This window comes from Ailuropoda melanoleuca, chromosome 1 (genome assembly GCF_002007445.2).
Source record: "Ailuropoda melanoleuca isolate Jingjing chromosome 1, ASM200744v2, whole genome shotgun sequence".
Classification (NCBI taxonomy): Eukaryota; Metazoa; Chordata; class Mammalia; order Carnivora; family Ursidae; genus Ailuropoda; species Ailuropoda melanoleuca.
In genome coordinates, this window is record NC_048218.1 from 10328124 (window position 1) to 10349208 (window position 21085).

The 21085-nt window shown below is 42.8% G+C and overlaps 1 protein-coding gene across 5 annotated transcripts in view; it reads right to left on the bottom strand.

Moving 5' to 3' along the window:
• KCNE2 (potassium voltage-gated channel subfamily E regulatory subunit 2) overlaps positions 1–21085 on the bottom strand; it is a 189015-nt gene that overhangs the window by 121795 nt on the left and 46135 nt on the right. Inside the window, exon 3 of one of the 5 annotated variants that reach the window (XR_004624002.1) lies at positions 20186–20844. The exons of the other annotated variants lie outside the window; for them this stretch is intronic. The gene's annotated coding sequence lies outside the window, so the exon portion shown is untranslated. Of the gene's footprint in view, positions 1–20185; positions 20845–21085 lie in introns of those variants that run through there. 5 annotated transcript variants of the gene reach the window in all.

The following is a 21085-nucleotide window of genomic DNA, read 5'->3' on the forward strand; positions in this document are numbered from 1 at the left end:
ACCACATAGCCATTCTGACCCACACTCTTCCGGAAACAAGAAGGAGCCGGTTCTCAGCTTTGCAAAGTCACGAAGCTTTCCACCAGGACAAGAACTTGGCAGGATGGCTCCCCCATACCCGTTGCAATGGAGGGGGAAAATCCTCAGCAGAAAGAGGCAAATGAAAGTGACCTTTTAGTGTATTTCAAGGTCAGTGAGGAGACAACATTCTTGAGCAAATACCAGCCTCCTAAACTCAGCAAATCTCGGCAGATTAACACTGAAGAGCAAGCGTTTCAGCACCTACGGTTGAGTGTGTGTGTCAGGAGGTGGCTGGTGGGGGGCAGTCTACTGTCTTCCAGGATCCAGAGCCTTCCTTTCTTTCCCCACCTTCCTAATCTGAAGCCCAACACCCCCCACCACCACCACCATGTTCCTCTAACCCAAAAGCAGAAGTGGGTGGGAAAGAGCTAGCAAAACAAGAAGCTCTTTAAATTAAAGAGGTTAGGGCAAGGTTCTCAGACCAAAAAAAAAAAAAAAAAAGAGAGAGAGAGAGATTTCAAGGAGGGATAAAGTCATGGGACTTGGGGCTAATATGCAAATGTGTGAGAAGTAGGGGATTGGTCACAAATGATGCCCCTGTGGGATGCTCCAGAGATATGAGCCTGCGCCCCACACAACATTCACTCATGTGCACAAGGATGGATCAGCCGCATGAGAAGAACAACACCCAAGTTCTTGGACACCACACATTTAGGTATGTGATACCGTAAGCTGGAAGTCCAGAGCAGATGGAACCTTCTTCATGGTTCTGTGTATGCGCTTACCTGGAAGAGGGAGGGAGAACCCATCCTCTCCAACAGCAGTTTAAGGAAATTTCAGTACTAAGGATGGTTAGCCAAAGGGTATCAATCACACTTGCCAACCACCCAACCAACCAACTAGGAAGGTGGACTGTCCTGACCATGTTAATCCTGGCCTAGTTAAAATACAGAGTCAGACTTCAGAGCAGTTCTCAGTGGCCCAAGAGAACCTATAACTTTAGGACCTTTCTGTGGAGAGTGGCATATCCGCAGTGGCCTGTGTCCCTGGAGATGACATTTAACTTCTCCAGCATGCTGTGGGCCTTCCCTATGTGGCTGCCTGATCCTACCACGGGACGAGAACAGGAAGGTGGATTTTCACCGCTCGGACAGCGCCCCCATCAGCCCGCGTACACTTGGAGTCAGCTCAGCCTTACCGCAGGAGGGGAACCACAGCTGCTCTTGGAACAGATCCCCCTGGACCACAAGAGGCTGGAGGCCAGCGAGCAGGAGGGGCGAGGCTCCTCTGAGGCCAAGGTAGATGAAAATGTACCCAGGTGAGAGGCTGCCGTCATGCCTCAGCTGTTGCTGAAGTAGCAAGTGCTGAGATTTGCTCTGGCAAATCTGGAGCTAACCCCAATCCGGTGACCTTTGCCAGCCTCTCCTGCTGCCCAGGCATGCTTGGGCTTGGGAGAGTGACAGTGGTGTCTGCTGCTCCCACGACCACTGATAAAGGCTTGAGATGAGACTGTCCTCAGACAGCTTCTCCTTTGCCCCTAGGACGGCATCCTTTCTGGAAGGGCCTCAGGAGTCTCAGATGTGCCTGGTTCCACCTGGTGCTTTTGGGCCAGCCCTGGACAAATTCAGCTCCCAAAGATGGGACCACAGGGCTCATGTACCTGGCTTCTCCTTTAGGCCCAGCCTTGTCTGGGTTGATTTTGAAAGAAATATTTATACTAAACGGCTGAAGCGGAGGGAAGATTTCACCACCTCTTATCTCTCGTAGTTTAGAAAAACAACCAACATTTCATTGACAAGTGACCCTGTGGCGCCTGTGTTTGTGGCTCGTTTCTCTGGGGAGCCTTCTCTTCCCAGAGCCCTGTCTCGGTTTACATAGCTCTGCTCACTTCCTCTCAGACTCCCGGGGGAAAACAAGATTCTCATGGACATGCCGCGGCTCTGGTAAGGTTCCCTGAGTCTTGTGAGGGCTCAAAACGTGGGACTGGCATTGCTCCATGTTCCATCTATGTGATGGTGGCTCCCAAACCTCGACCTCCAGCCAAACGTCTTGAGTCTCTCAGCTCTGAGGAGCCCTGGAGACTCTCCCACCCAGGCCAGCCCCGGCCCAGCCCCCTGAACAGTCAGAGTGCCTCAGGCCAGAGCCATGTGCCCAGCTTGTTCACACCTGTCCCTACCCCTACGTAGGCTCTTCTGTCCACCGCCCCCCAGGCTGCCTGTGCGCTCCCCAGAAGACTGCAAGGCAAAGGCTCTCCAGCCCCACACCCCACCAGTGTGCCTGTTTTTTGGGCCATGGCAAAGTTGATAGGCTCCCGCACTCATCCTTTTCCAAGGAACCAAGCATAGACCTAGCATGGAAATCTCTGTGCACATGCGCCCTCTCCCTCATACCCTCTGCCATCTTCCTCCCACTCAGTCTGGCAACCTGTACCCTCAGCCATTTCTTCTTGTGTTCCCTCCAACTCTTGGCTTAACTTGGTGATTCTCAACTCTAGCCACACATCAGAATCCCTTGAGGGGACTTCTTTTTCTTTTTCTTTTTCTTTTTCTTTTTCTTTTTCTTTTCTTTTCTTTCTTTCTCTTCTTTCCTTTCTTTCTCTTCTTTCTTTTGGGGGGGATTTTTTTAAATTTAAATTCAATTTAGTTAACATATACTGTATTATTAGCTTCAGGGGTAGAATTCAGTGATTCATCAGTTGCATATAACACCCAGTGCTCATTCCATCAAGTGCCCTCCTTAATGCCCATAACCTAGTTACCCCATCCCCCTACCCCTCACCCCTCCAGCAACCCTCAGTTTGTTTCCTAGAGTTCAGCATCTCTTATGGATGCCTCCCTCTCTGTTTTCATCTTATTTTATTTTCCCTTCCCTTCCCCTATGTTCATCTGTTTTATTTCTTAAATTCCACATATCAATGAGATCATATGGTATTTGGTTTCCTCTGACTGACTTATTTTGCTTACCATAATACCCTCTAGTTCCATCCACATCATTGCAAATGGCAAGATTTCATTCTTTTTGGTGGCTGAGTAATATTTCATTGTGGATGGATGGATAGATATAGATACATGCCACCTCTTCTTTATCCATTCATCTGTTGGTGGACATCTGGGTTTTCCATAGTTTGGCTATTGTGGACATTGCTGCTGTAAACATTGGGGTGCATGTCCCCCTTCAAATCACTGTTTGTATTCTTTGAATCAATACCTAGTAGTGCAATTGCTGGGTCATCAGGTAGAACTATTTTTAACTTTTTGAGGAACCTCCATTCTGTTTTCCAGAGTGGCCGAACCTGTTTGCATTCCCACCAACAGTGTAAGAGGGTTCCCCTTTCTTCACATCCTCTCCAACATCTGTTGTTTCCTGAGTTGTTCATTTTAGCCATTCTGACAGGTGTGTGGTGGTATCTCATTGTGGTTTTGATTTGTTGGGAGATTTTACTTTTAAGTAATCTGTACATCCAACGTGGAGTTTGAACTTAGAACACGGATATCAAGAGTCACATGCTCTACTGACTGAGCCAGCCAGGCACTTCTCCCCCGGGGAGATTTCTCGAAGGATGCTGCTACCCAAACAGGCCTGATTACCCAAATTTGTGAGGCCCAGCGTAAAATGAATTTGCAGGGCCCCCTGTTCAAAAATTATTAAGAAGTTCAAGATTGCATTAAACTAAGCATGGGGTCCTTTGGAATGCGAGGCCCAGTGGGACTTGTGCCTATGAAGCCAGCCCTGGGCCTGGGCACTTTCCCGAAACATTCAGATTTTATTAGCCTGGGTGGGGCCCTGGAATCTGCATTGTAAAAGATTCCTAGGAGGTGCTAAGGTGACTAAGCTGGCTGCTGCTGGCTGTCCCAGAGAGAGAGACTGCATCTGCTTCCCAAATGGAAACTGTTTACTCTTATGTCTTGACCTTGGGGCTAGGAATTGGGCTCACATCTTCCTTGCTCTGCACTGTCACTTCCAGAACATTTCTTTCACGGTTTTGCAAATTATCTGCTCAACTGAGGCTAAGGTCATTCAGGTCTCTTCCTTGCCCTAGCGTAGGTCATTTCTGCACTTTGTTTGGTACATTTCTTCATCCAACCAATATTTAGCAAATGGTTCACAACTTTCTCCACCCCCATTCATGTTGCTGCTTCAGAATCCTTACAGCTGGCCCAGCCATGATCTTGGCCTCTTGGCTCCTTGCCCTCCCATCTCCAGTGACCTCCCCCTTCCTCCTCCTCAGCCCCCACTCCCATGTCCATGTTGACTTGACTGACACTCCAGGCTCCTCCACCTCTGAATCTTGAACCCAAGTGCTCCCATTCATATCCTAACTTTCCCTCAATCCCATAACCCCACTACATCTGTTACTCAACCCCATTGGGGCCTTTGGACCAATGACCCCTCCAGATATTCCTTGTCCATTGTTTTCACTCTCTTCAGCTTCCATTCTATCTTGCTTAGATTCAATGATCTAGTCATTTAATTACTCCCTTCCAAATACCATACAGTCTCTTTCTCCTCTGTCCTCATATCCCACCATCTAGCAAAATTCCAACCCTGGATGAACACCAGCATCCATCTTCCCCACACCTGCCCCACAGTGCTGCTGGAGGCAAATCCCACAGCTGCACTTTGCATTCTGTCACACTGAGAAAAGAGAACCAATTGCCCAACATGCATTCCTAGAGTTTGCACCCAACTCTGTCCTCCTATGGAGGCCAGTTCCTTCGCAGATGCTCTCTGCCTCCCTTGCCTCCCATCTTTTCAGGAGCTGTTTGTAAGAATTATCTTCCTGTTTTTACCATCTCTTCTCTGCTCTGGGTCCTTCCCATCAGTAGGTAAGTGCCCTGGATTCTGCAGTTTTTAAAAAGGAAAAAAAAAAAAGAAAAGGAGAAAAAGAAAGGGAAAGGTGAGGTAAGGAGAGGAGAGAAGAAAACAGAAGAGAAAAGAAAAGAAGTCTCCTCATCTCCCTCCAGCTCCTACTTTCTTGCTGTTTCCTTCGTGGCCACACTTTCTGAGCATGTTGTCTCTCTCTCACCTCCCATTTGCTCCTCGCTCCCTTTCCCTGGCTCTCATTCCACCACTTCAATGAAACAGTCCTTGAGAAGACCACCAGTTACTTCCATTTTAAACAGAATGGCCATGTTGGGCCTCTTCTTCCTTGACCTCTCTCATCATCAGTGGAACTGGAACACTCTCCTTCTGAAATACACTCTTCCACTGGTCACTCCCCACCATTTTCCCTTCCTAGTTCTCCAGCTGCCCCTCTTCAGATCCCTTAGGGGTTCTTCCTCCTCTATATAATCATATGTTAGACTTCTTTAAGTCTCCATTCTAGTCTCTCTCATGTCTCCCTCTACTCTCTATTCCTGGATAATCTCATCCATTTTCATCATTGCAAATATCATGTAAATCCTGACTCATCTTATCTGCAGATACATGAAATATAAGTGTCCATTTCTCTCACATTACACAAGCATCCTGGGCTGATATGGTAGTGCTGTGGTTTGGGGGCACCCAGGCTCCTTCTGTCTGGTTTCTCGGCCACTCCCAATGCATTGCATTCATCTGCATAGTCTCAGGTAATTCCATGCCTATATTCCAGCCTTCAGGAAGAGGTAAAGTAGCAGGGAGCAGACAGGCCCCTTCTTTAAGGATACTACCCAGAAATTGCAGGCATCACTTCTGCAAACATCCCGTTAGCCATAACTTCAACAGCTGGCCACACCTAGTTCCAAGGAAAACTGGGAACTCTAGGCTTTATTCTGGGTGGTCGCATGCCCCCTTTAATTTCTCTTGGCGTGGAAGAAGGGGAAAACCAATACTCGGAGAAAACTAGCAGAATTGGCCACAGGCATCAGCTGGATTTGCCAATTCTTTATTTTGTCAAATAAGGACATTTAAAAAAAATCTACCACCTATTGCCATCACTTCATTAAAGAAAGAACATTTTTAATACCAAAACTGGAGAAGACATGATCTCAAAATAGAAAACATTCTTAAATTAAATGGATTTAGATTTATGGAAGACAGCACTGTATCATCCTCATTGTTCTCATTTCCCTTGAAACTGGCACAAGCACCCATCTCCTGGCCCGAACTGGAAGCCATGGCTGAGGCATGGCTGTCAGAGCGTCCTCAGAATCATCTTTATTTCTCTCCGCTACCCTGATTTAGGGGGACGGCTATGATAGCTCCCACCTAGTAGTACTATGGAAATCCAAGCCTCCAGCCCTTCAAGTCCCTTCCCATTTCCAAATGCCCCAGGGCAATTAGCGTTCACTACCATGGCTGCAGGACCTAATCCCATTGCAGGACTGTACGTTACACCAGGGGTCTCCAGAAGGCTTGGCTACATCACTGCTGCCACGCCCCAAGAGGGGAATTTCCCCAGCAGAGACGACATCTCCTTTTGGCCAATCTTGAAAGGTCACACCTTTCCTAACAGTGGTCCCTCCCCCCACCCCTACCCCAACATCCCTTCCATGTAGAACAAGTCCAGGAGACCAGCCTGGAGGACGCCCTAAGGGATGTTGAGCAGTGTCTCATCTACCAACAGCCACATCTATCACAGAAGTACTCAATGGTTTGCCTTGGTTTACTTTAAGGTGTGTCCCTCCCCAGACCTCTGCTCTTCTCTGTGGTCAAGAGAATCATCCCCACGTTCAGGTCCCTCATCATTTCTCTAGAAGGCTTGCGGGTAGATAGTCATTCAGATTAGGTCATGGAATAGAAGTGAAGCTAAAGGGCTGAGAACTCTCCCCTGGTTCAGGGCAGTTAAGAAGGGATGCTCTGCACCCCCTTACTTTTCCTCCATTTGTGGGGTATATCTTGGGGCATTGGGACAGGCTTTCGGCTGTGTTGTTCAAAGGAAGCCTTGGGTGAGCTAGTTTTCTGACTTACTTCTCTTGTGTTCTGCCTTTCGAAAATGAAATGTTTTGATTTCACATAGGATCCTTCACTGCATGTTCTGGAATCCCCAAAACTAAGATTTGTTGTTGTTGTAGTCAAGAATCCCTCCACCTTCTTTTCCTGTAGACGTTGCCAGATTAGAATCCTAGAAGTTCAATGCTAGAGGGGGCTTAGGGATCATAAGATCCTACAGCTTCATTTTATGGGGAAGGAAGGTGAAGGGCAGAGAGGTGAGAGGACTGCCCGAGGTTCCACAGTAGCCAGCCCCAAGGTCTGGGTCCCCTGATTCCGCACCCTTGGCTGGGACACGGGAGGAGGGGGGCACCTGGCTTGAGAAGCTGGAGCATCACCTTGAAGGATGAGACGCCGGGTCCTGGCATATTTTCAACAGCCTCCCCTTGCCCCTGCACTTCATAATGGCTGCTTGCCGTCTGTGCCACATGAAGCTGATAAACAGAGGAAATTCTCACGGGAGGGATCTTCAAGATCCGTTAAGAAAAGTTTCTCTTGTTTACAGCAGAGTGCATCGTAAGATGCAATGCCAACAGGGTTTGCTTCTTTGTTTATTTTAACCAAGAAGGGAAATTAGTGGCAAAAGAATATTTTGATAATGAATGGAAAGTTAGTCATGACATTTTTGAGGGGGGAAAATATAAATAAACTTTTTTTTTTTAATGGAGCTGTCTCAACGGATGATAGAGAGGATTCATGGGTTTCAGCCGGTTTGAAGAGACACTTGGGGTGCCTGCAGTGCCCGCTGTGGGTTTCTGCTTCCCCCATGCATGCAGTAGAAGGCTTTCGGGCAGGGGGAGTGAGGTGAGTGTGGATGCGTGTGAATATGTCTGTGTGTGATCTCCTCAAGCAATCCTTGTTAATGGAAAGGTTTTTAAATATTTGCAAACGGATCTCAGAACTTGACAGAACACAACGGTATCTATTTCAAAACAACCTGGGAGTATTTGGTGTCTGCTTGGGCCTGGAAATTTCCACTGTGGCCAGCGCTCTGCAGCGTTTTCCTTCCAGCCCAACTCACTTCAAGTGGCATGATTTGATTAAGCATTTCTTCACTTTTAATTGCATGCCAAGGCCCCAGGGCATCATTTGTTGGGTGGCCCTGAGTGGGCTGGAGTGGGGGTGGAAAGACATGTCAATCTAGAAAGGTTTGTGCCTCACTTGTTCTCCGGTGTAATTCCGTCATGTACCTGGCAAGCCTTCCCGTTATTAGGAACAGGCCTGTCTTGGCTGACAGTGGTTTTCGACGGTTCGGGGCAAGGAGCATCCAGGGAGAGCCCACTCCCGAGGAGCTCCTGGCCTGACGGGAAGGTGGGAGGGCATCGCACTGCACTTGGCTGAACTCCACTCACCACCTGGAAAATTATAGCCCCAAGCTGCCCACTCGCAAACTCTCTTACCACAGTATTTTAGAAAAAGGGCTGTTTAATAATATCAAAAAAAAAAAAAAAAGATCTTAAACTCCAAGCACAGTCTACGCCTCTGTAAAATGAGGTAATGCTACAACCTCATGGGGTTGAGGTGGGTGTTAGAAATATCGTAGATCAAGTTCTGGAACAGGGTGAAACTCTGCAAATCACATTTATAGACAGCACCCTGGACTGTCACAGTATCTATTATTCCCATCCTCCCTCTGCAAAGAACGCCCATTGTGTTCAGACATCCGCCCCACACCCATGTAGCTGTGAACCCAGGGCAGGGCCTCCTCAGAAAGGGGCCCTGCATTCTAGTGGCCAGTGATTCCCTCAGGATGACCCTGCAACACACTGATGGCCAGTAAGACATGAACAGAACCGGCAGCTGGGGGTACAGTGAAGCAGGAATGGGAGTGTCCTCTCCTCTGAGAGAAAGCCACAGGAAAAGTCTCCCTCATTCCTCAGGATGCTATTTCTCAGGTTGATGCTGCCATCTTGAAACCAGCTGGAGGATGAGGCCAATTTCCAAGGATGACAAAGCATAGAGAAGGAAAGAGCCTAGGTCCTGGAGAACAATACCACCCATGTTGCCAACCGAATACATTCAATGTGACTGGTCTTCCCAAATCTTCTCCAGCTGGAAATCTTTGCCCCTCCTCTAGTGAGCTGCCCCTCCCACTATTGAGTCACCCCCCCCAACTAGTGAGTCATCCCCCCTACGAGTGAGCCATCCCTCCCACCAATGAGTCACCCCTCCACTAGCAAGCCATCCCCCTGATAGTGAGCCATCTCCCCAGTAGTGAGCTGGGCCTGACTAGTGAGCAGCGATTCACCGTTCCTCACAAACAGGAGCCTGAAGGGGAGACATGCACATGTTGGAAGGGCCTTCTGGACTTTCCCAGAAGAGTGGGAGCCAGGAGGATGGAAAGAGAGAAGCCCAGCAGAGGTAGGCGCACCAGCTCACCAGAGGAGAGGGTAAAGGAAATTTCCTCTCAGAGAAGATTTGCAGACGAACAATGCTGCTGTGCATTTTCAGATATTGCTCCTGGGACATGCTAAGAAGCTGTGGGCTTTGGGGGGTTTTGGCATTATAACTACCCCATCCGCTGGGAGCTTCTGGCCGCAAAGAACAGAAACCCTGGCCGGAACCAGCATAATCAATACGGGAATGTATTATTTTATATCATGAATATTCCCTGTAGGGAGCCTCGGGGCCAGTTGAATAAGTGGTTCAAGAATGTCAACAAGGACCCAGTTCTTTTCCTCTCTCTGCTTTTGGTGTGGGCTTCATTCTCTGTCTGGTATCAAGACGGCTGCAGGAATTCTAGGCATTCTAATCATGACCCCCACCAAGAAAAAAAGCTGCCTTTGCATTCCATGCCACTCAAGTACTGCTGACTAAAGATGAATGGGTTTTGAATGAGGACAACATCCAAGGTCCCAGTGCCCAAAGTGATATGTAGGCCCAGGGAAACATTTGACAAACCATGAAAACACAGCCTGCTGGCCCTGCATCCACCAAGGACAAAGAAGGAGGCTCAATATCACGGCAGCCAGCTTGGAATGTGGAAGCAATATGCTCCAGACCCCAGGGCGTTTAGGGCAGCCTCCATCCCAGATCACTCGGTTCAGGGGGATCACAGCAAGACCCTGGGCAAGCAATGCCCGCAGTGGTGAAGTAATCCTTGCCCAGAGCCACCATGGCCTTGCGATCCTATGGAATGATGGTTGTCCGTGACCAGACTCTGCGGCCAGAGCTTTGTCCCCAGCACCCCACCAGCCTTTCTCAGCCTCTGGGCTTCCGGATCCTTTGCAGAAAGACAGCTGCTAACCTGTAGCTGGCTCACGGGAATGGAGAGGGAAGAGACAGACCTGACTCTGTGTCAGATCTCTCTTTCAGAAAATAATCAAGAGATTCTCCCAGAAAAGGGAGGATATTTGCAACACACTTAACAAAGGTTTGATAATTGTTATTTTCTTTGGAACTCTTACAGACCAGTTTATTTAAGTGAACACATATGTAAAGGATATAAAATTTACAACATCTAAAAATGCTGCCACTCACTAGTAATAAAAAAGTAAAGTTAAAAAATGAGATGCGTTTCTTTTTTTTTCCTGTTCTATTTGTTTCTTGCTTCATAAAATGGTCAAGAAATACCACGTAGTGGCACTGCTGCTATTATGCACTGTTAGTGGCGATAAAAATTCATGCGATCTATCTAGAGGTCAGCTTGGCAAAATAGAGCAGGAAGACTTAAACACGTACATAACCTCTGAACAAGTGACTCCATATTCAGAAATGTATCCTGAGGAAATAACCAAAGAAGTGTGCAAGGCAGTCCTACACACTCATGAATATTCACTATGGTGCTGCTCTTGACATTGCCGTGCTAGAAATTACCAAAACGTCTACTGGTATTTGGATTAGCTCAATGGATGATAGCACATCCTTTCTGTACTATGCAGTCACCAAAAAATAATCCAAAAAAATAATTCATCAAAGTTAAAAAAGAGAGTTACAAATCATCAAGGCCAGGGTCAATTTTGGTAACCGTTTGCACAGAATAACCTTGCATTATCTTTACATTCAAACTTCATGCCCATAGAGTACACACAGAAGAAATATTTTAAATGTTTAGCAACCGGTTTCTAAGAACAAAGGGCCATGGCCGCAAATACAGTTTGTCTCGGTGCTAGAATTATTTTTATTACCTACTTTGTGTGCCAACTACCCCTACACAAAGTAGTTTTACTTAATTATTTAATAAATTAAATAATTATTTAAACAAATAGCATTATTTAATTGCCCACACATTAGTAGTTTAACTCCTTTGTGTGTTTTCACATTTTCTACTTTTTTTTAATAGTGAAATGTATTACTTATCAAAACAGTTGAGGAGTTCAGTAATAAGGACCCTTCAGCCGCTGTCCTTTATTCTGCCCTCCCGGCAGTTGCCCCATGTCTGCTCTCCATTTTGGGAATCCCAAAAGCCTCTCAAGCAACCACATTCTTCAAAAAACAAGAAGTATCTGATCTTGGTATCAAAACCAGATTTTTGTCCTCAACCGGGGGCACCATCACTGCACTCCCTGGGGATGCCAAGCAGAGAGAAATCTGGAGGCTCCTTAAAGTCCTGATTACCAGGCGGTTCTCCCACCATTGGTAACAGTTCAAACACCTGCTGCATTTCGGGAGTGTGGCCTAACCTTGTCCGTCAAAGGCCTAAATGAGCAAAACTTTGGCCCACATTTCCCCTCTAGGTTCTGCTCACACACTTACAAAAAGATGTCTGCACAAGTACACTCCCTGAAGTGTTGTTGGAAATAGCAAAAAATACGGGATGTAGACCCACTGTCTATGAAGAGAGGATCATGATTGTATGGGAAATCCAAGTGGGAAAACGAGGCACAGCTACATGTGCTCATAGGAAAACCATCCAAAAGGTAGCAATAAATAAAACTCCCCCCTCCAAAAAAAACTAAATCTACAGAGCAAGTATAGTATGATCCTATTTGTGCTAAAAAGAAAAAAAAATCCGTGTGCACATAACATTTCTGGAAAGGTCCATGAGAAGCTGTAAGCGGTGCGGTCTTTTGGGAATCAGAGGGAGAGGGAGGGGTGACTGGTTGGGGCTCTTTTTCTTTCCACTTTATAGTCTTTCGTAATGTTATAACTTTTTGTTATGGGTAATAATAATGTTTAAAGATCTGCTTCCTCACATTTTAGGGCAGGCCTAGGCAAAACAATGGATGCGGACCACTGAGCCAGGCAAGTGCTCTCCAGCTTGGGTGTTAATTTACGTGTCAGGGACTTGCCCACAGAGTGATTTCCATTTTAGCAGTCAAGGTCATATCAGGGCAATGCTTCTCAGAATTTTCCACAGAAGTACCCCTGATGACAAAACAGAACAAACACGTAACCTCAAGGGATGAAGGAAATTGGCCCAAATCTCTGCCTTAAGCAAAATTTCTTTAGTGTGCAGACTATCTTAAAAATTCAAGAAAGTTCTGAATTTTATTCCACGATAGAGTTGTCTTTGACTTATTGTAACAATGAATTTTTCTATTCAAATTTTATTTGTGGAATTCTGGTCACTATCTTGGTAAACCCCTCTCCCCCACTTTAAATGGATAAAAATCTCCAGATGAAACTTAACAGGAAAAATATTTATTTGTAGTCAGGCTCTCAGGCAAGAAAAGTTGAAGTGATAGAGGGATCTCAAGATGAGAAACTTCTTTTTTTTTTTTTTTTTAAAGATTTTATTTATTTATTTGACAGAGCTAGAGACAGCCAGCTAGAGACAGCCAGAGAGGGAACACAAGCAGGGGGAGTGGGAGAGGAAGAAGCAGGCCCACAGCAGAGGAGCCTTGTGGGGCTCGATCCCAGAACGCCAGGATCACGCCCTGAGCCGAAGGCAGACGCTTAACCGCTGTGCCACCCAGGTGCCCCAAGATGAGAAACTTCTGGAAACCAGGCCTTGATACCAGCTGTGAGGTACAGATTCAATGTTCATGCAGAGGAGGAGCTGATCTAAAACAGAGGGCTGGGTTTCACGGAGTGCTGCTCCTGACATGAAATGAGAATTAAGGATTAGGAACATTCCACCCACCAGTCTGAGAAGTGACAAGGACACTTGTCATCTACTTGGACTTTGGGGAAGAAAGAGAAAAATACTAGAAATCAGACACCCAGGCTGGCACTGTTGATGAATATAAATTCACACTATCTTCCCAGCACAGTGGTCCCAAGACACAACATCAATGCCAAAGTAATTCAGTACTAAAGAATCCATAAGGGTCCTGGTGGAAGAAGAATCAAAACTGCCCTGTAGTCGTGGTCCTCAAACTCAGGGAACTGGGACTTACCATAGAAAATATGAGCCACACTGAAGATAAACAGAAACAGTAAACTGCATGAGGCAATGAATCTCCATGAGGGAAAATCACAGACGCAACAGATAGTTGCGTCTATAGGACATAGGACAAATAATAGGACAATATAAAAGAGATAACTAACATATTTAAACATATAAAGGAAGAAACATAAACCATAGGCCCAGAATGAAAATAGAACGGGGATAGGGCCAGAGGACCAAATGGAAGTTTGAGAAAGAAAACATATAAACTTCCTATGGGAAACTGGAATTGATATAGTGTATCTGCCACAGATGAGGAAAGAATCCGTGAACTGAAAGATTGGAGGAAATTACCCAACATGCCTCAAAAAAATAGAGATGGAAAATGTGAGAGAGAAATTGAGAAACATGAACATTTGAATGGGAAAAACCAATGTACAACTAAGAGGAGTTTCAATAAAGAAAGGAAAGGAATGGGCAATTTTCAAAAACATAAGGACTTAGATGGTCAATAATGGAGTAAGATATGAACCCTCAGTTAAAGAAGTACACCAAAATCTGAGAACGATCATTAAAATAAACCCATCCTTACACACATCATAGTGAAACTACAGAATACCAAAGACAAAAAGAAAAATCCATGTTCAAAGCCTTACAAGGCAAGTGGGAAGGGGAACTAAATCATATAATAAATAAGAGAAATAGAGAACACCTCCTTTTCAAGTGACCACAGAATAAACTTCAAAATTTCTAAAAAACAAAAACAGAACAGAAAACATTCTTTAATGACAATGTAGAAATTAATGTCAAAAATCTGAAGACAAAAAGCCCTTACTTACTGGAAAATTTTAAACAATCTTTCAAACAACTGTGGAGTCAAAGGGAAAAAATACAAACTGATAACACAGAACAAGAGACAAGAGTAATAAGGAAGATATGACTGTGAGCGCTTAGAGCAATACAGCAAAAGCAGCACAGAATGAAAATGCATATGCCTTATATAGTTTCATTAATAGAAAAAGTAAAAATAAGTGAAGGAAATAGCATAATAAATAAGTTAGAAAAACAATCAAATAAACTGAAGGTTAGGATAGCTAAAGGAATAAATTAATAAAAAGTTAAATAAATATATACATAAACTTAAAATATAATGTTTATAAAACAGAAGACTATATAACTAGTTAATAAATTCAAAAGCTGGGTTTTTTTTTTTTTGAAGAACAAAAAATATATACAAATTAATGGCTAATGAAATCAAGAGGGAGGAAGAAAGGGCAAATATACAAAATAAGATTAAATGGATCCAATAACTGGAAAAACAATGGATATTAAACAAATCATCTAAAAGTAGTTTGTCCAGTGTCATAAAAATAATTTTTCAAATACATTTGTAAACATGGATGAAAAGGACAGTGTTCTAGAGCTGAGGTCTCCAATACAGCAGCAACTAGCCACACATAGAAACTGAGCACCAAAAACGTGGCCAGTCTAAGCCTGGATGTGTTGTAAGTATAAAATACACACTGGATTTTGAAGACCCATGAAGCAAAAAAAAGAACATTTCACTAATAATTTTAATTGATCATGTTATAATATTGATAATGATAATATTTGAGATATGTTTCGTTAAATAAAATATTATTTAAAATAATTTATCTGCTTTTTTTTGCTTTTTAAATATGGCTCAGAAAACTTCAAATTATATGTGTGACTTATATTTGACAGTGCTGTGAAAGAAAGAATAACTTGTTCAAACTGACTCCAGGAGAGATAGAAAATCAAATAAACTAACAGCTGCAGAGGATCAAAGAAATTTGTCCTACAGTTTCCCCCTGCCACTCTGAAATAACAGCTCCAGACCAAGATGATTTTCCATTACAGAGGAGTAATTCCAATGGTATTTAAACTGTGCTAGAGCATTTTTAAGAGAAAGGTTTTTAAATGTTTTTTTTTTTATGAAATAAGCATAATACCAAAACCTGACAAGGATTGCTCACACACACACACAAAAAAACCCCTCATACATTACTTTCACTTATGGATACTGAAGCAAGAAATCAACAAACAATGACAACAACAAAGACTAAATAAAACATCAACAAACAGGGTACTTGGGCTTCAAGGTAGAATGCAATAGGTCAGAAAGATCAACGATCTCTCTGTAAGGCAGTAACCATGACTGGCTAAGTTTGAAATAACCGTATTTTCAAGACAGTCGAGAACCATGAAAACAAGTGCTAGATAAACAGAAAATTCCAGAGGAGTAAGAGTTCATCGTACATGAGCTGATACTCACCAGCTGGATGTGAGCTAATGTCAGCTTGGCTCAAACAGATTACCCAGGAAGAGAAAAAGGCAGAACTTTTGGTTAGTGCAACAGACTAGAAATTAATAGAGACCAAAACACGGGGCACCTGGGTGGCTCAGCTGGTTGAGCATCCAACTCTTGATCTCAGCTCAGGTCATGTTCTTGAGGTCCTGGGATCAAGCCCTGAGTCTGGCTCTGCACTCAGCAAGGAGTCTGCCTGGGATTCTCTCTCTCCCTCTGCCCCTTCCCCAGTGTGCGCTCTCTCTCTCTCTCTTTCTCTCAAATAAATAGATACATCTTTAAGAAGAGAAAAAAAGAGTCCAGGATGCCTGGGTGGCTCAGTTGGTTAAGTGTCTGACTTCAGCTCAGGTCATGATCTCAGGGTCCTGAGATTGAGCCCTGCACTCAGTGGAGAGTATGTTGGCCCCTCTCCCTCTCCGTCTGCCCCTCCCTGCCTCATGCTCTCTCTGACTCTCTCAAATAAATAAAATCTTAAAAAAAAAAAAGAGCCCAAAACACAAGGCTAATTTTCCTCATGAGACATTTGCTAAATTCTTGGGGGGGGGTGTCCAAAAGTCTGGGGCTGGGCTAGAAAGGCAGAGAGAAATAACCTGCAGTCTTGTAGGTGCTTAGGAAATAGTCCCATCAGGTGGAGAAGCTTGCCAGACACATGACCAGTCTTTCCCTCAAGATACTTGCCAAATTTTACCTTGCTTGGAGTGGTTGCTTAGCTCAAACCTCCAAAAGGCAGGACTTGCAGGGCAAACCAGAGGTGTAATGCATCTTACTAAACTAGAATCCAACCCCAACCCGACTCAGTTTCTTTTTTTTTTTTTTAAAGATTTTATTTATTTATTCGACAGAGATAGAGACAGCCAGCAAGAGAGGGAACACAAGCAGGGGGAATGGGAGAGGAAGAAGCAGGCTCATGGCAGAGGAGCCTGATGTGGGGCTCGATCCCGTAACACCGGGATCACGCCCTGAGCTGAAGGCAGACGCTTAACCGCTGTGCCACCCAGGTACCCCCCGACTCAGTTTCTGATCAGACTACAGCAATCTGCTTTTCACCTCTTCCACCTATGAGAAGGAAAAGGCAACTCTCACTGGTGAAGATATCAGCTGCAGCCTCTATGCTTCTAAAATAATATGATAAATGTGTTAAAGAAAATAAATGGAATCCATGAAGATAATCAGGTGGACATTCTACAACCGAAAATATAATAGCTGCAATTAAGAACTTGGTTTTAAAAGAAGACTGTATACATCAGAAAAAAGGATGGGTAAACTCAAAAATAGATCAACAGAAAAATCCAATATAAAGCACAGAGAGAATAGAGCAAAAGTGATACATGAGACACAGTCTAAAGATCTAATATAGGTATAATTGGAGTCAAGAGAGGAAAGAAATAAGGGCAGAAGCAAAGTTTGAGAGACAATAGCCAAGAATTTTATAATATTGATGAAAGACATCAACTCATTGATCCAGAGTCTCAGTGAACCCCAAAGAAGATAAATAAAAAGAAAAATGCATCTAGACACATCTAAGTGAAGCAACGAAGATCAATGACAGAGAAAATCTTAAAGGCATCCAGAAAAAAAAATGCACATGACCTTCAATGAAGCAACAGTAAAACTGATGATTGACTTTTTCAACAGAAACTGTGAAAGCCACAAGACAATGGAATGATACATTTAAAGCACTGAAAGAAAAAAAAAAGCTATCAAACTAGGATTCTATATCCAGCAAAAGTCCTTCAGATAGAGGCAAAATAAAAATGTTTCGGGCATCAAACAAACAACAAACACTGAATAATTTATCCCCTGTGGAGAGCACTACATGAAATACTAAAGGACATTTTTTTGAGAAAAGGAAAAATGTTCCCAGATGGAAGCACAGAACTTCAGAAAGGACCAAAGAACAGTGGAGGGGTGCCTGGGTGGCTCAGTCCTTAAGCATCTGCCTTTGGCTCAGGTTATGACCGTGACATTCTGGGATCGAGCCCCACATCTGGCTCCCTGCTCAGCGGGCTCCCTGCTCAGTGGGGAGCCTGCTTCTCCCTCTCTCACTCCCCCTGCTTGTGTTCCCGCTCTCGCTGCCTCTCTCTCTGTCAAATAAATAAATAAAATGTTAAAAAAAAAGAACAGTGGAAAGAATAAATACATGGGAAAAGAGAAAAGAATATTTTCTGTTTGAAGCCAAAATAATAAGAATGTCTTGTGAGCTTTACAACATATGAGAGGTAAAATTATACAACAATACCCCAAAGTGTGGGATAGAGTAAATGGGCTTAAACTGTTTTAAGATTACTGCATTATTAATTAAGAGATAAAAGTACCAATTTAAGGGTGTCTCGGTGGCTCAGTCAGTTAAGCGACCAACTCTTGATTTTGGTTCAGGTCATGATCTCAGGGTTGTGAGATTGGGCCCCACATAGGGCTCCATGATGGGCATGGAGCCTGCTTAAGATTCTCTCTTTGTCCCTCCCTTGGCCCCTCCCTCTCTTAAAAAAATACCAATTTAAGGTCAAAGATAATAAGTCAGAGATGCATAGTGAAATATTTAGGGCAATCACACCCCAAAGAAGTATAATTAAAAAGCTAATGGACGATGGGGTGCCTGGCTGGCTCAGTTGGCAAAAGAGCATACAACTCTTAATCTCAGGAGTTGTGAGTTCAAGCCTCATATTGGGCATAGAGATTACTTCAGTGAAAAAATAAAAAACTTAAAAAAAAAAAAAAGCTAACAGATGAGAAAATGTAGTAGGAAAATACATGATTAATTCTCAGCTCTGGTTGTTGATTTATTTCTTTAATTCTGTTCATTTCTATTTTGAAATCATGTTATCAAGGACATACAAACTTTAGATTCTTGAGTTTTCTTGTTGAATTGACCCTTTTATCATCATGAAACATTTCCTTCTCACTCTAGTAATACTTCTTGCTTTAAAGTATAGTTAGTCTATTATTAAGTCAGCCAAATTTCTGTTTGCTAGTACTGTGTGGTACAACTTTGTCATCCTCTACTTTCATCTTCAACCTTGCCCTTACATTTGATTTGTGCTCGCTGTAAACAGTCTGTGCCTGGGTCTCAACTCTTTTTATTTAGTCTGACTGCTTTATTCTTTTAATTGGAGTGTTTTACATTTACATTTCAACTAATTACCAATATAGTTGCATGAAATCCTACCATGTTGCTATTTGGTTTTTATTTGTTCCATCTGTTCTATTCCTTTGTTCCTCATTTTCTGCCTTTTTGAGGATTAATCATGTATGTTTTCTATTCCATTTTTCTCATCTATTAGCTTCTCATAGTTTTATGTGCAGGTTATTATGCATATATCGCATATAAACATATACACCCACATACATACGCACATGCATAAACTCATCTACTTAAATACTTAAGTTTTGTGCACTTTCACTATCAACTAAAATGTTAACAAATACACCACCAAACAGAATTTATCAGCAAGTGAACATAATAATGCACACCAGGACCAAATAGGGCTTATTCCAAGAATGCAGATGATTCAGTATTAGGAAATCCACTTAATTCTAAGGAGAAAATTATGTAGTCACCTTCATACATGTTCAAATAGAATTTGACAAAATTTGACAATTCATCCTTTATTTTTCAAAGGCAATAACATGGGAATAGATACCCTTTAAATATATATCTGAACCTCAAAACCAAAAGCACACTCAAACAAGAAATACTAGAAGCTTTCCCCCTTAAGTCAGGAATAAGACAAGTGTTTGCTCACTATCACACTATTATTTAATTTTGCACTAGAGGTACTAGCCAACACAACTAGAAAAAGAACACAATTGAAAGTATAAAGATTGAGCAAAAAGAGGTAAAACTACCACTATTTTTAGGGGATTTGTTTTATTCTTTGAAACCCCAAGAGAAATAAGTGGAAACTACTATAATCAATAATAGAATATAGTAGGATAGTAGGATATGTAAAATTAATCTACCAAAATCAATAGCTTCTCTTCATACAAACAAATCAGGCAATATAATGTAAGAAAATACCTCATTTACAATAAAAAAAAGATAAAGTCATTAAAAGGAAGCTTAATAGGATACAGGCAAGGCCTACATAATATTTTAAACACTCATAAGTGAACAAAAACTAAAAGAGAGGGAGAGAGAGAAAGTACAAGACTTGAATAGATTAAAAGACATACCATGTCCTTAGACAGGAAGATTTTGCCTTATGTTAATTTCCCTCAACTTACAAGTGTTAATTTACAAATATTATTCCAGTAAAAATATAAAAAGAAATTTTTATCTATTCAAGGTGATTTTAACTTTCACATGGACAAATAAGAGTAACCTAAGTAATTTTGATAAAGAAAATAAATGAGGAATAGCTACATTATATATTTAAATGCACTTAAAATCTTCAATAATTTGTAGAATATGACTAATCAGACTGACATATGGCACAGAATTGAAAAGCCTAAAAAATATCCAAACACATACAGAAATTTTAAGATACAGATGACATCTCAAATACATGGGGGAGAGATGGACCAGTTGGTAAGTGGTGCTGATAACAAACATTTTGAAAATTTTATTTATTTATTTGAGAGAAAGAGAGAGAATGAGTGGGGTTGGGGGTTGCAGAAGGAGAGCAAGGGGAACAAACAGACTCCCTGCTATCAGGGAGCCTGACATGGGGCTCAATTCCAGGACCCTGAGATCATGACCTGAGCTAAAGTCAGATGCTTAACCAACTGAGCCACCCAGGTGCCCTGATAACAAATATTTTGTATATAGACTTCACATCTATGCTAGAATAAATTCCAACTGCATAAACATTAAATATAAAAATTTAAAACATAAAAAACAAAACAAAAATGGGAGATGAGGAAAGTCTTGTAACTATGACTCAAAATCTAGAAGCCATGAAACAAATGGTTGACAATTTCAACTACATGAAAATAAAAAACTTCCACATGGCAGAAAGCTAAAAAAAATTTTAAAACCACCCAAAGCAGGGGCACCTGGGTGGCTCAGTGGGTTAGGAGCCCAGCCCTTGTCTCGGCTCGGGTCTTGGTCTCAGGGTCTTGAGTTCAAGCCCCACGTTGGGCTCCACACTGTGGTGCCAACTTAAAAACAGAACAAAACAAACAAACAAACACCCTAAGCAAAGTCAATAAGTAAATGACAAAGTGAGAAATATGTGTAAGTTCATACCAGAGAGGGTTTACTTCCCCAGTACATAAGGAGCTCCTGCACGTTGATGAGACAAAGACCAACAAACCAACAGCAAAATGGGCATGGAAATGATGAAGAGTTTGCAGGAAATACACTTGGTTCCTAAAACATGAAAATAGGCTCAATGTCAATCATAACAAGAATTATACATATTAAAGACATACTGATTTTTTTAATGTTTTTTTATTACATTATGTTAGTCACCATACAGTACATCCCTGGTTTCTGATGCAAGGTTTGATGATTCGTTAGTTGCGTGTAACACCCAGTGCACCATGCAATATGTGCCCTCCTTACCACCCATCACCAGTCTATCCCATTCCCCCAGCCCCCTCCCCTCTGA